Here is a 14,934-nt window from a genome sequence, read left to right as displayed (position 1 = left end):
GTCTCCCAGGTGGCTTGTGGCAAACTTTAAACAACACTTTTTATGGATATCTTTAAGAAATGGCTTTCTTCTTGCCACTCTTCCATAAAGGCCAGATTTGTGCAATATACGACTGATTGTTGTCCTATGGAGTCTCCCACCTCAGCTGTAGATCTCTGCAGTTCATCCAGAGTGATCATGGGCCTCTTGGCTGCATCTCTGATCAGTCTTCTCCTTGTATGAGCTGAAAGTTTAGAGGGACGGCCAGGTCTTGGTAGATTTGCAGTGGTCTGATACTCCTTCCATTTCAATATTATCGCTTGCACAGTGCTCCTTGGGATGTTTAAAGCTTGGGAAATCTTTTTGTATCCAAATCCGGCTTTAAACTTCTTCACAACAGTATCTCGGATCTGCCTGGTGTGTTCCTTGTTCTTCATGATGCTCTCTGCGCTTTTAACGGACCTCTGAGACTATCACAGTGCAGGTGCATTTATACGGAGACTTGATTACACACAGGTGGATTGTATTTATCATCATTAGTCATTTAGGTCAACATTGGATCATTCAGAGATCCTCACTGAACTTCTGGAGAGAGTTTGCTGCACTGAAAGTAAAGGGGCTGAATAATTTTGCACGCCCAATTTTTCAGTTTTTGATTTGTTAAAAAGTTTGAAATATCCAATAAATGTCGTTCCACTTCATGATTGTTTCCCACTTGTTGTTGATTCTTCACAAAAAATACAGTTTTATATCTTTATGTTTGAAGCCTGAAATGTGGCAAAAGGTCGCAAAGTTCAAGGGGGCCAAATACTTTCGCAAGGCACTGTATGTTACCTGTTTATATTATATGCTACATTTTATGCTAAATGTTTATATATGTTTCATGTTTATATATGTTACCTGTTTATATTATATGCTACATGTTTATATACAGTGGGGAGAACAAGTATTTGGTACACTGCCGATTTTGCAGGTTTTCCTACTTACAAAGCATGTAGAGGTCTGTAATTTTTATCATAGGTACACTTCTGTGAGAGACGGAATCAAAAACAAAAATCCAGAAAATCACATTGTATGATTATTAAGTAATTCATTTGCATTTTATTGCATGACATAAGTATTTGATCACCTACCAACCAGTAAGAATTCCGGCTCTCACAGACCTGTTAGTTTTTCTTTAAGAAGCCCTCCTGTTCTCCACTCATTACCTGTAATAACTGCACCTGTTTGAACTCGTTACCTGTATAAAAGACACCTGTCCACACACTCAATCAAACAGACTCCAACCTCTCCACAATGGCCAAACCAGAGAGCTGTGTAAGGACATCAGGGATAAAATTGTAGACCTGCACAAGGCTGGGATGGGCTACAGGACAATAGGCAAGCAGCTTGGTGAGAAGGCAACAACTGTTGGCGCAATTATTAGAAAATGGAAGAAGTTCAAGATGACGGTCAATCACCCTCGGTCTGGGGCTCCATGCAAGATCTCACATCGTGGGGCATCAATGATCATGAGGAAGGTGAGGGATCAGCCCAGAACTACACGGCAGGACCTGGTCAATGACCTGAAGCTGGGACCACAGTCTCAAAGAAAACCATCAGTAACACACTACGCCGTCATGGATTAAAATCCCTCAGGGCATGCAAGGTCCCCCTGCTCAAGCCAGCGCATGTCCAGGCCCATCTGAAGTTTGCCAATGACCATTTGGATGATCCAAAGGAGGAATGGGAGAAGGTCATGTGGTCTGATGAGACAAAAATAGAGCTTTTTGGTCTAAACTCCACTCGAATGATAAGTACAACCCCAAGAACACCCTCCCAACCGTGAAGCATGGAGGTGGAAACATCATTCTTTGGGGATGCTTTTCTGCAAAGGGGACAGGACGACTGCACCGTATTGAGGGGAGGATGGATGGGGCCATGTATCGCAAGATCTTGGCCAAAAACCTCCTTCCCTCAGTAAGAGCATTGAAGATGGGTCGTGGCTGAAAACACACAGCCAGGGTAACTGTGACGACCCTCCCACTCTGTCTGCCGTATTATGTCTTTGTTCTTGTTTCCTTATTAGGATGCCGGTGGGCGGAGTTGGGAGGGTCGTCAGCTACATGGGAAACACCTGGGCCAGCTACATGGGAAACACCTGGGCCACATTCATGGAGTAGACTCTCTCCATGCAGACACCTTTATGGATTTTGTTGTGTTTCTTGGTGGTTTTTGGGTTGTTTGCGACAACATCTTTCAACACCCTGCATTATCACATTCATGCATGCAAAACACTCACTTACACTACTGATTACTGATTACACACACACCATTGTATATTTTCCTTAGTTGCTTCAGTTAATAAATATATATTTTGTTACGCCTTATTTCCACGTTGTCTCCCTTTTGTTACGGGCTTTGAGCCGGTTCGTGACAAGTGGGGGCTCGTCCGGGATCTTTGAACTATTGGTTTGGGAGACCGTGGAGGTACGTGTTTGGTTTGCATATTGTGTTTGAGTTTGATAGGCCCAGTATTGGTTGCCTTTGTTGTTTGGTTTGTGTGCTGTGTTGGAGAGAGTATAATGGTTAGTTTCCAGGCCCTGCCTAGCCTGAACTCTTGTTCTACTTTCTGTTGGGACGTCAGTCTGAGGTGAGTAATCGGCTGTGTAACTCGGTGGGAGATTTGGGTAGGGTAGTGGAACTTGCTACCCGGAGCTATAGCCTTTTTCCCCTGATAGGTTTAGTGACGTGTTTCATTTTTTGGAATATGTTGGGCATGGTTAATGTTTGTTATTTTTGTGTGGTGTCTGTGGACTGAGCAGTTGTCTCGGGGGCACATCCGTGGCTTGGTGGAATTTGCCAGCATCCTGGGGAGTTTTTCCTTGCCAGCGGGCTACAGTGCGTAAATTCCCACCGCAAATCTGCACGAAGACTAGGGTTGAGTTATTGTAGGTTTTGGGGAAGCTCCATATCATCTCTCTTCTGTGGTGCTCAGGGTGATTGTCAATTCTCGGGTTGTGGTCTGGTGTGCTCAGCAGAAGGGAAGAGCGAGAATTTTTTTGTTGTGATTATGGCGTCTTATGTAGATAAGTTCATTCGCTCTCCATCAGAGGAATTGTTAGATTTAGGTACTAAAGAAGGTCAAGGAACACTACAAGGTTGAGATTAGTGATAAACGTCTAAAGAATTCTATTAGGTTGATATTGAAGGCCAATCTGATGGAGAGTGGTATTCTTGAAGTTACCACTGGGCCAGCCTCTGCTGAGGATTTGTCGTCTCCCCATAACGTTACAATGGCCATTCCATCGGTTAGCCCTAGTAGCCTTCTTTTTGAACAGCAGAAAGAACTGCTTTTGTTACAGCTGGAGCATGATCGGCAGCATGATCGTGTAAAATATGAAAAGGAATTGGCATTTAAACAAGATATGGAGCGTGCTAAAATCAAGTTGCAACAAGAACGTATAGAGTTGGTTAGGGAAGGAAAGATCTCAGGGGAGAGTTTGTTTTGGGAAGGTGACCCAGATTTACCTAGGGGTAGTTCTGCGTTTGGTCGTGCCCCAGAGATATTTGATATTGTTGGGAACTTACGGTTATTGCCTCAGTTGAATGAAAAGGACCCCGAGACATTCTTTTCGTTGTTTGAGCGGGTTGCTGACGCTAGGAGTTGGCCTGATTCTGACCGCACTTTAATGTTGCAGTATGTGCTGACTGGTAAAGCGCAGGAAGCATATTCAGCTCTTGTGTACACGACAGTGCCAGTTATGATAAAGTTAAAACAGCTGTGTTACAGATTTATGAACTGGTCCCTGAGGCTTACCGCCAACGATTTAGAACTTTAAAAAGGGATGATAAGCAGACTCATGTTGAGTTTGCGCGACAGTTATCTTTACAGTTTAATCGCTGGTGTTCCGCCTCTGCAGTTGTGACTTTCCAAGGGCTGTGTGATCTGATTATGTTAGAGCAATTTAAGGACACAATTCCTGATCGTATTGCCACGTATATTAACGAACAGAAAGTAAAGAATGTTGCTGAAGAGGAGTGGCTCCGTAAGAAGCATCTCAAGGTCCTGGAGTGGCCTAGCCAGTCTCCAGACCTGAACCCAATAGAAAATCTTTGGAGGGAGCTGAAAGTCCGTGTTGCCCAGCGACAGCCCCAAAACTGAAGGATCTGGAGAAGGTCTGTATGTGGGTCAAAATCCCTGCTGCAGTGTGTGCAAACCTGGTCAAGAACTACAGGAAACATATGATCTCTGTAATTGCAAACAAAGGTTTCTGTAGCAAATATTAAGTTCTGCTTTTCTGATGTATCAAATACTTATGTCATGCAATAAAATGCAAAATAATTACTTAAAAATCATACAATGTGATTTTCTGGATTTTTGTTTTAGATTCCGTCTCTCACATTTGAAGTGTACCTATGATCAAAATTACAGACCTCTCTCTACATGCTTTGTAAGTAGGAAAACCTGCAAAATCGGCAGTGTTTCAAATACTTGTTCTCCCCAATGTATGTTACATGTTTTATTCTCAACCTATTTTTCACTGTTTCTAAACAGGTTCCAAAGAAGAAAGAGGAACTTGATATCTGTTTACTCTACTTTACACTTTCAGTATCAATGTGCTACTAACGTGTCAAGATGTGGATGAGGAAACTATCCACATACAGGTGCCACAAGTTGAGCCACTCCCCGTGGATACAGTACGTTTCTACCAACTGGTTTATACACCATGCCTATAGACCATGCCCACTAAAGTTAATGATCACACCTCTCCTTTTAAACTGAGGTGTGAGAGATGTGCGTCATTTACTTGAGCTGGGGTGGAGGTGAGACACATTCAGTTGAGCAGTAGTCTTCTTCGCTGTGGTTCCCATTGATACTAATATCAGATAAAGAATACTAACAAGACATAATAGAAAGAGAATACCAGACTAGTAATGGCTGCAGTTTCCTTGTCCAGATCTCAGAGAGTGTTCAGGAACTTGTCTCTGATCCTATTGAGTGGATCAGTCTCTCTGCTCCTGTGGATGGCTCTCAGACGTCCGCTGGCCTCAGACAGGGGTCCTCTCCCCGCTACAGACCTCCTCCCCTCGGACTACGCTGCCGACCTGCAGGCCTGCTCAGCCATAATCCGAGGAGACATGGAGGGTCTGGAGAGGGAGCAGCTCAGCCTCCTGCTGAAGACCAAGAAGAAGCAGCAGCTGCTTTCAGAGGAGTTCTACCACAATGTAACTCAGGACTGTCAGAGGTACATTGCAGACAGAGGGTTCATCACCATTCCTCTGAGCCAGGAGGAAAAGGAGTTCCCCATCGCCTACTCCATGGTCATCCACGAGAAGATTGAGATGTTTGAGAGGCTCCTGCGTGCTTTGTACACTCCTCAGAACGTCTACTGCGTCCACATCGACCAGAAATCATCCGAGGACTTCAGGAGTGCAGTGAGAGCTATTGTTTCCTGCCTACCCAATGTGTTTGTGGCCAGTAAGATAGAGAGCGTGATCTACGCCTCCTGGTCCAGAGTGCAGGCTGACCTGAACTGTATGGAGGACCTGCTAAAGTCACCTGTCCAGTGGAGGTACCTTCTCAACACCTGTGGAACAGACTTCCCATTAAGACCAACGCTGAGATGGTTCAGGCCCTCAAACTGCTGAATGGGAAAACAGCATGGAGTCAGAGGTCACCAACGGCTACAAGAAGGGCAGATGGCTGTTCCACCACAACGTCACCAACACCGTGGTCAGGACAGAGGTTAAGAAGACCCCTCCACCAATCAACACCCCCATGTTCTCTGGCAACGCCTACTTCGTGGTATCCAGAGCCTTCGTCCGTCACGTGATGAAGAGTCAGGAGGTCCGGGTTCTGCTGGAGTGGGAGAAGGACACCTATAGTCCTGATGAACACCTGTGGGCCACTCTGCAGCGCATGCCCGCTGTCCCAGGCTCCAACCCCCCCAACAGTAAGTTCCAGCAGTCTGATATGAACTCCATGGCCAGGGTAGTGAGGTGGAGCTACCTGGCTGGGGATGTGAGGAGCGGAGCCCCTACCCCCACTGCTCCGGGACCTACAGGAGAGCTGTGTGTGTCTATGGAGCTGGAGACCTGCAGTGGCTCCTAAACCAACACCACCTTATTGCTAACAAGTTTGACCCTGAGGTGGATGATGTGGCGATCAGGTGTCTGGAGTCATACCTGCGCTTTAAAGCAACGTACAGTGTATCAGTAAGGACAGTGGAATCTGGGAATATCTTACAAAAACTATGAAAGGTTGCAAATACAATCGTGTAGCTGTTTTTACCCCTTTAACTCTATTCTCAAACAGCTAGAGCGTGTTTTATTTCTGATTATACTGTATATTTCTGATGTTAATGTAAGAGGGTTGTAGATAAAATGTAGTTTTTCTTAGATGCTGGGGTTGCACTGTATCGTTGTGATTGCCATGAATATTCCAGACATACACGCTCCTGTAGTCTTTAATTAGTACTGCATCTAGTCCAATGACTAGTTTCACTGAACACATCAATTCTGTAACAGTTATACCATCGTTATTACTGTTCTACATGTAGTCAACAATGCCAGGCTATAAAGTTTTATAACATTATATATACATACTTGGTGTATGAGGGAACGACAAAACCTGTGTATATTGATTAGTGTGCCTGGAGTCTTTCATGATTTTTAGGGCCTTCCTCTGCACCACTACCTGCTATGACAACTGCTCGGCCTCCGACCGCAAGGCACTACAGAGGGTAGTGCGTACGGCCCAGTACATCACTGGGGCTAAGCTTCCTGCCATCCAGGACATCTATACCAGGTGGTGTCAGAGGAAGACCATAAAAATTGTCAAAGACTCCAAGCCACCCTAGGCAGACGGTTCTCTGTGCTACCGCACGGCAAGCGGTACCGGAGCACCAAGTCTAGGTTCAAGAGGCTTCTCAACAGCTTCTACCCACAAGCCATTAGACTGCTGAACAGCTTCTACCCCCAATCCATATGACTGCTGAACAGCTTCTACCCCCAAGCCATTAGACTGCTGAACAGCTTTTATCCCCAAGCCATGACTGCTGAACAGCTTCTACCCCCAAGCCAGACGACGCTGAACAGCTTCTACCCCCAAGCCATACGACTGCTGAACAGCATGTACCCCCAAGCCATCAGTCTGCTGAACAGCTTCTACCCCCAAGCCATCAGTCTGCTGAACAGCTTGCTACCCCCAAGCCATCGACTGCTGAACAGCCTATCCCCAAGCCATCAGTCTGCTGAACAGCTTCTACCCCCAAGCCATCAGTCTGCTGAACAGCTTCTACCCCCAAGCCATCAGTCTGCTGAACAGCTTCTACCCCCAAGCCATCAGTCTGCTGAACAGCTTCTACCCCCAAGCCAAGCCATCAGTCTGCTGAACAGCTTTACCCCCAAGCCCAGTCTGCTGAACAGCCATCAGCCATCAGTCTGCTGAACAGCTTCTACCCCCCCAAGCCATACGACTGCGGTTTCATTATTTGTTACTTTTATTTATATTTTTCTTAAAACGGCATTATTGGTTAGCGCCTGTAAGTAAGCATTTCACTGTAAGGTCTACACCTGTTGTATTCAGTGCATGTGACAAATAAAAGCTGATTTGATTTATGTATTTTATATATACACGCACATATATACACATACACTGAACTATAATTAATATAAAACCAACATGCAACAATTTCAATGATTTTAATATACAGTTCATAGAAGAAAATCAGTCCATTGAAATTAAATCAGTCAACTCATTAAGCCCTAACCTATGGATTTCACATGGTGGGCAGAGGCGCAAACATGGGTGCTCATCCAATCAGAATGAGTTTTTCCCCACAAAAGGGCTTTATTACAGACAGAAAAAGTCCTGTTTCCCGCAGGTGAAGAAGCCGGATGTGGAGGTCCTGGGCTGGCATGGTTACACGTGGTCTGCGGTTCTGAGGTCTGTTGGAAGTACTTCCACATTCTCTAAAACGACATTGGAAAGCAGCTTGTGGTAGAGAAATTAACATTCAACATTCACTCTGGAAATAGCTCATTCCTGCAGTCAGCATGCCAATTGAACGCTCCCTCAAAACTTGATACATTTGTGGCATTGTGACAAAACTGCACATTTTAGGATGGCCATTTATTGCCCCCAGCACAAGGTGCACCTGTGTAATGTTCATGCTGTTTAATCAGCTTCTTGATATGCCACACCTGTCAGGTGGATGGATTATCTTGGCAAAGGAGAAATGCTCACTAACAGATGTAAAACTTTGTGCACACAATGAGGGAAATATTTTTGTGCATATGGAAAATGTCTGGGATCTTGTACTTCAGCTCATGAAACCAACACTTTACATGCGGAGTTGATATTTTTTGTTCAGTATATTTATATATAGATTGAACAGAAATCTGCCATTCAGCACACGCCTTTATGCAAAGTGGCTTTAGTCAGAAATGTTCTAACTTACTCATTTAGAAGCAGCTCATCTTCTCAGTGTTTTAATTAAAGCCGCTCTATTGTTAAAACAATATCTTAAGTAACACCAAGGTATTAAGGCAACTTTTTCATTTGACTCCTCATTTAAGAGTAGTTTTTTTTGTTGGAACCATGCCATTTTTTACTGTAGAATACCTAAGACATGATTGTAACTAATTTGAGTCAAACATGAAACTAAACCCAGTCTTACCATGTAATGTATTGTTAGTATAGTATGTATTAACAATATGTTTTGTATGCCAACTACTGTGGTAAGTATGTGTGTTTTTCTGTTGTACTTGAAAAATTCTTCCTAATGAATAAAGACACATTTGGATTTGGATTTTTACTTTAGAGAAATAATGTACAAGAACGTCCCCTCCAAAAACACTTGACAAAAACCAACATCCTGATTGACAGTAAGACTGGTATCACATTCCAGCATCAACCAATATCTCTTTAGGTTCTCTGTTTTCACAACATATACCTTGCTGTTGCTACAGACAGACAGAATCTGGTTCTTCCAGACAGATGACAGTAACTTTTTCATGTAGGATTCTTTCAAAGACATTAGCAGTAAACCGTTTCCAGGTCATGCAAAACCTGCAGTAAAGCGTTTCCAGGTGCTGTGAAACCTGCTCTATTTAACATCACTCTGTGGGGTCATGTGACCTAAAATAAGGATAAAAATAAAAAAACATAAAAATATATATTAATCTTTGTCCTTTCTCACCTGTTGAATATAAATATATATTTAAATGTAATGAAGAACAAGCATCAACCCTCAGTAACAGAGTGCCTTAAATACATTGCAGATACAAAAAGTAACTATGACATCAACATTTCTATGTTTGGCTTGATACATAAAAGGTTACAGAGCACGGTGGAGAGATTGACCAGAGAGAGTGGGTTGCAACAATGAGAGTGGGAGAGAGAGAGGGTTGCAACAATGAGAGTGGGAGAGAGAGGGTTGCACCAATGAGAGAGGGAGAGAGAGGGTTGCACCAATGAGGGAGAGAGAGAGAGGGTTGCACCAATGAGAGAGGGAGAGAGAGGGTTGCACCAATGAGAGAGGGAGAGAGAGGGTCGTAACAATGACAAAAGGAGAGTTAGAGTGTTGTAACAAAGTAACAGGGAGAATGGTCTCAGAAAGGTACTTATCTTCTCCTGCACCTGGGCTACCTCTCTAAGTCTCTCCAGTTGCAACACACATTATCAACAGTAAAGGCTGATCAGCTGTGGTTCTGAACATTCGTCATCGGTCTGGAGCTGTGCAGGGCAGACAGAGCAGAGCTAGCAAGCCGCCCAGGTAGTCTTACTCTGTCTCTGGCATGGCTGCCATCTCCACTCTGACGGGTTTCTCCTGGTCGAGCCTGTGGAAAGAGAATAATCGTCAGAGCTCTGGGACTGGAACCAAACTCCTAACTGGCCTCCACTATACTAAGTATAGCACCATGAGTACTGGAACCTAACCGACCTCCACTATACTAAGAAGTAGAACACCATGATGACTGGAACCTAACCGACCTCCACTATACTAAGAAGTAAACACCATGAGGACTGAAACCAAACCCCTAACTGGCCTCCACTATACTAAGTAGAAGAACACCATGAGGACTGGAACCAAACCCCTAACTGACCTCCACTATACTAAGAAGTAGAACACCATGAGAACTGACCTCCACTATACTAAGAAGTAGAACACCATGAGGACTGGAACCTAACCAACCTCCACTATACTAAGAAGTAAACACGGTCAGGACTGGAACCAAACCCCTAACTGACCCCCACAATACTAAGTAGAACACTGTGAGTACTGGAACCAAACCCCTAACTGACCCCCACTATACTAAGTAGAACACTGAGTACTGGAACCAAACCCCTAACTGACCCCCACTATACTAAGTAGAACACTGAGTACTGAAACCAAACCCCTAACTGACCCCCACTATACTAAGTAGTAGAACACCATGAGGACTGGAACCAAACCCCTAACTGACCTCCACTATACTAAGAAGTAGAACACCATGAGAACTGACCTCCACTATACTAAGAAGTAGAACACCATGAGGACTGGAACCTAACCAACCTCCACTATGTCTTCTTCCTACTTCCACTCACGCTACAACCAGCACTGTAGCTGTAGTGAATGAGTAGGAAAATGCATCGATAGGCTTGCATTGTTGTTATTAGCGGCATGGGTCTTTTTTAATATCAAGGAATATTCCTCCTCTCATAGGAACATGAATAAGATGAATTTGTGCATGAGGAGTCTCGAGTTTTGCCATCAGCTGGAAGACAGTGTCCCTTTTTGGTCAGTGTCAGTAGAGGAAAGAGAGTGCGAAGGGACGTTGAGAGACGGACCCTCAGTCTGCTGCTTTCTCCCTCCGCTGAGACTGGCCATCAGATGAGGCACCATCAGCCCAGTAAAATAAAAAGCTAATTATATAAATGTATGCTCACTCAGCTGTGCCTCAACAGTACTACAACAACATATCTATTACTGGTGTGATCATAAAGCCTACCTCACATTTCTATAGAATTTATTATATATTTTTTTTTTAAATAGTCCGAACAGGGCAATTCTAGCAAAGCCAATATGAGGTGACAATGTATTTGCCTATAGCTTACTGCACAAACCTCATTGCTACAGTACTGTTTTTAATAGGTTAATGTTGCATAGGCTTATGTTTTTTAAGTTGTATTTAAAAAAATCTGAGTTGAAGATCTCAGCTTGCATTTTATCTCAAAGTGATCTTGACCCAGAAAAGGTTGGTGACCACTGATCTAGTGACTCATTAAACACACCAGACAACTGTGACACAGTAGATCATTGTTATTTAATCTGCTGCTGCTCATGGAAATATTCTCCACTCTCTCACGTTTATATACGTTACATGTTTATATACAGTGCCTTGCGAAAGTACTCGGCCCCCTTGAACTTTGCGACATTTTGCCACATTTCAGGCTTCAAACATAAAGATATAAAACTGTATTTTTTTGCGAAGAATCAACAACAAGTGGGACACAATCATGAAGTGGAACGACATTTATTGGATATTTCAAACTTTTTTAACAACTCAAAAACTGAAAAATTGGGCGTGCAAAATTATTCAGCCCCCTTAAGTTAATACTTTGTAGCGCCACCTTTTGCTGCGATTACAGCTGTAAGTCGCTTGGGGTATGTCTCTATCAGTTTTGCACATCGAGAGACTGACATTTTTTCCCATTCCTCCTTGCAAAACAGCTCGAGCTCAGTGAGGTTGGATGGAGAGCATTTGTGAACAGCAGTTTTCAGTTCTTTCCACAGATTCTCGATTGGATTCAGGTCTGGACTTTGACTTGGCCCTTCTAACACCTGGATATGTTTATTTTTGAACCATTCCATTGTAGATTTTGCTTTATGTTTTGGATCATTGTCTTGTTGGAAGACAAATCTCCATCCCAGTCTCAGGTCTTTTGCAGACTCCATCAGCTTTTCTTCCAGAATGGTCCTGTATTTGGCTCCATCCATCTTCCCATCAATTTTAACCATCTGCCATGTCCCTCCTGAAGAAAAGCAGGCCCAAACCATGATGCTGCCACCACCATGTTTGACAGTGGGGATGGTGTGTTCAGGGTGATGAGCTGTGTTGCTTTTACGCCAAACATAATGTTTTGCATTGTTGCCAAAAAGTTCAATTTTTGGTTTCATCTGACCAGAGCACCCTCTTCCACATGTTTGGTGTGTCTCCCAGGTGGCTTGTGGCAAACTTTAAACAACACTTTTTATGGATATCTTTAAGAAATGGCTTTCTTCTTGCCACTCTTCCATAAAGGCCTGATTTGTGCAATATACAACTGATTGTTGTCCTATGGACAGTCTCCCACCTCAGCTGTAGATCTCTGCAGTTCATCCAGAGTGATCATGGGCCTCTTGGCTGCATCTCTGATCAGTCTTCTCCTTGTATGAGCTGAAAGTTTAGAGGGACGGCCAGGTCTTGGTAGATTTGCAGTGGTCTGATACTCCTTCCATTTCAATATTATCGCTTGCACAGTGCTCCTTGGGATGTTTAAAGCTTGGGAAATCTTTTTGTATCCAAATCCGGCTTTAAACTTCTTCACAACAGTATCTCGGATCTGCCTGGTGTGTTCCTTGTTCTTCATGATGCTCTCTGCGCTTTTAACGGACCTCTGAGACTATCACAGTGCAGGTGCATTTATACGGAGACTTGATTACACACAGGTGGATTGTATTTATCATCATTAGTCATTTAGGTCAACATTGGATCATTCAGAGATCCTCACTGAACTTCTGGAGAGAGTTTGCTGCACTGAAAGTAAAGGGGCTGAATAATTTTGCACGCCCAATTTTTCAGTTTTTGATTTGTTAAAAAAGTTTGAAATATCCAATAAATGTCGTTCCACTTCATGATTGTTTCCCACTTGTTGTTGATTCTTCACAAAAAAATACAGTTTTATATCTTTATGTTTGAAGCCTGAAATGTGGCAAAAGGTCGCAAAGTTCAAGGGGGCCAAATACTTTCGCAAGGCACTGTATGTTACCTGTTTATATTATATGCTACATTTTATGCTAAATGTTTATATATGTTTCATGTTTATATATGTTACCTGTTTATATTATATGCTACATGTTTATATACAGTGGGGAGAACAAGTATTTGGTACACTGCCGATTTTGCAGGTTTTCCTACTTACAAAGCATGTAGAGGTCTGTAATTTTTATCATAGGTACACTTCTGTGAGAGACGGAATCAAAAACAAAAATCCAGAAAATCACATTGTATGATTATTAAGTAATTCATTTGCATTTTATTGCATGACATAAGTATTTGATCACCTACCAACCAGTAAGAATTCCGGCTCTCACAGACCTGTTAGTTTTTCTTTAAGAAGCCCTCCTGTTCTCCACTCATTACCTGTAATAACTGCACCTGTTTGAACTCGTTACCTGTATAAAAGACACCTGTCCACACACTCAATCAAACAGACTCCAACCTCTCCACAATGGCCAAACCAGAGAGCTGTGTAAGGACATCAGGGATAAAATTGTAGACCTGCACAAGGCTGGGATGGGCTACAGGACAATAGGCAAGCAGCTTGGTGAGAAGGCAACAACTGTTGGCGCAATTATTAGAAAATGGAAGAAGTTCAAGATGACGGTCAATCACCCTCGGTCTGGGGCTCCATGCAAGATCTCACCTCGTGGGGCATCAATGATCATGAGGAAGGTGAGGGATCAGCCCAGAACTACACGGCAGGACCTGGTCAATGACCTGAAGCTGGGACCACAGTCTCAAAGAAAACCATCAGTAACACATTACGCCGTCATGGATTAAAATCCCTCAGGGCACGCAAGGTCCCCCTGCTCAAGCCAGCGCATGTCCAGGCCCATCTGAAGTTTGCCAATGACCATTTGGATGATCCAAAGGAGGAATGGGAGAAGGTCATGTGGTCTGATGAGACAAAAATAGAGCTTTTTGGTCTAAACTCCACTCGAATGATAAGTACAACCCCAAGAACACCCTCCCAACCGTGAAGCATGGAGGTGGAAACATCATTCTTTGGGGATGCTTTTCTGCAAAGGGGACAGGACGACTGCACCGTATTGAGGGGAGGATGGATGGGGCCATGTATCTTGGCCAAAAACCTCCTTCCCTCAGTAAGAGCATTGAAGATGGGTCGTGGCTGAAAACACACAGCCAGGGTAACTGTGACGACCCTCCCACTCTGTCTGCCGTATTCTGTCTTTGTTCTTGTTTCCTTATTAGGATGCCGGTGGGCGGAGTTGGGAGGGTCGTCAGCTACATGGGAAACACCTGGGCCCGGTGTCTCCCAGGATAAATACACCACTTCCCCATTCATGGAGGAGACTCTCTCCATGCAGACACCTTTATGGATTTTGTTGTGTTTCTTGGTGGTTTTTGGGTTGTTTGCGACAACATCTTTCAACACCCTGCATTATCACATTCATGCATGCAAAACACTCACTTACACTACTGATTACTGATTACGTACACACCATTGTATATTTTCCTTAGTTGCTTCAGTTAATAAATATATATTTTGTTACGCCTTATCTCCACGTTGTCTCCCTTTTGTTACGGGCTTTGAGCCGGTTCGTGACAAGTGGGGGCTCGTCCGGGATCTTTGAACTATTGGTTTGGGAGACCGTGGAGGTACGTATTTGGTTTGCATATTGTGTTTGAGTTTGATAGGCCCAGTATTGGTTGCCTTTGTTGTTTGGTTTGTGTGCTGTGTTGGAGAGAGTATAATGGTTAGTTTCCAGGCCCTGCCTAGCCTGAACTCTTGTTCTACTTTCTGTTGGGATGTCAGTCTGAGGTGAGTAATCGGCTGTGTAACTCGGTGGGAGATTTGGGTAGGGTAGTGGAACTTGCTACCCGGAGCTATAGCCTTTTTCCCCTGATAGGTTTAGTGACGTGTTTCATTTTTTGGAATATGTTGGGCATGGTTAATGTTTGTTATTTTTGTGTGGTGTCTGT

At 43.7% G+C, this 14,934-nt stretch overlaps 1 pseudogene; it reads left to right on the top strand.

The window, feature by feature from the left end:
• The first annotated feature begins 4,431 nt into the window (after nt 1-4,431).
• LOC112242122 lies at nt 4,432-6,602 on the top strand (annotated as a pseudogene).
• The last annotated feature ends 8,332 nt before the right edge of the window (nt 6,603-14,934 follow it).

The sequence above is a fragment of the Oncorhynchus tshawytscha genome, linkage group LG01 (assembly GCF_018296145.1).
Source record: "Oncorhynchus tshawytscha isolate Ot180627B linkage group LG01, Otsh_v2.0, whole genome shotgun sequence".
Taxonomy (NCBI): domain Eukaryota; kingdom Metazoa; phylum Chordata; class Actinopteri; order Salmoniformes; family Salmonidae; genus Oncorhynchus; species Oncorhynchus tshawytscha.
The sequence above is the reverse complement of the archived record's forward strand: the minus strand, read 5'-3'. Positions and strand labels throughout refer to the sequence as shown.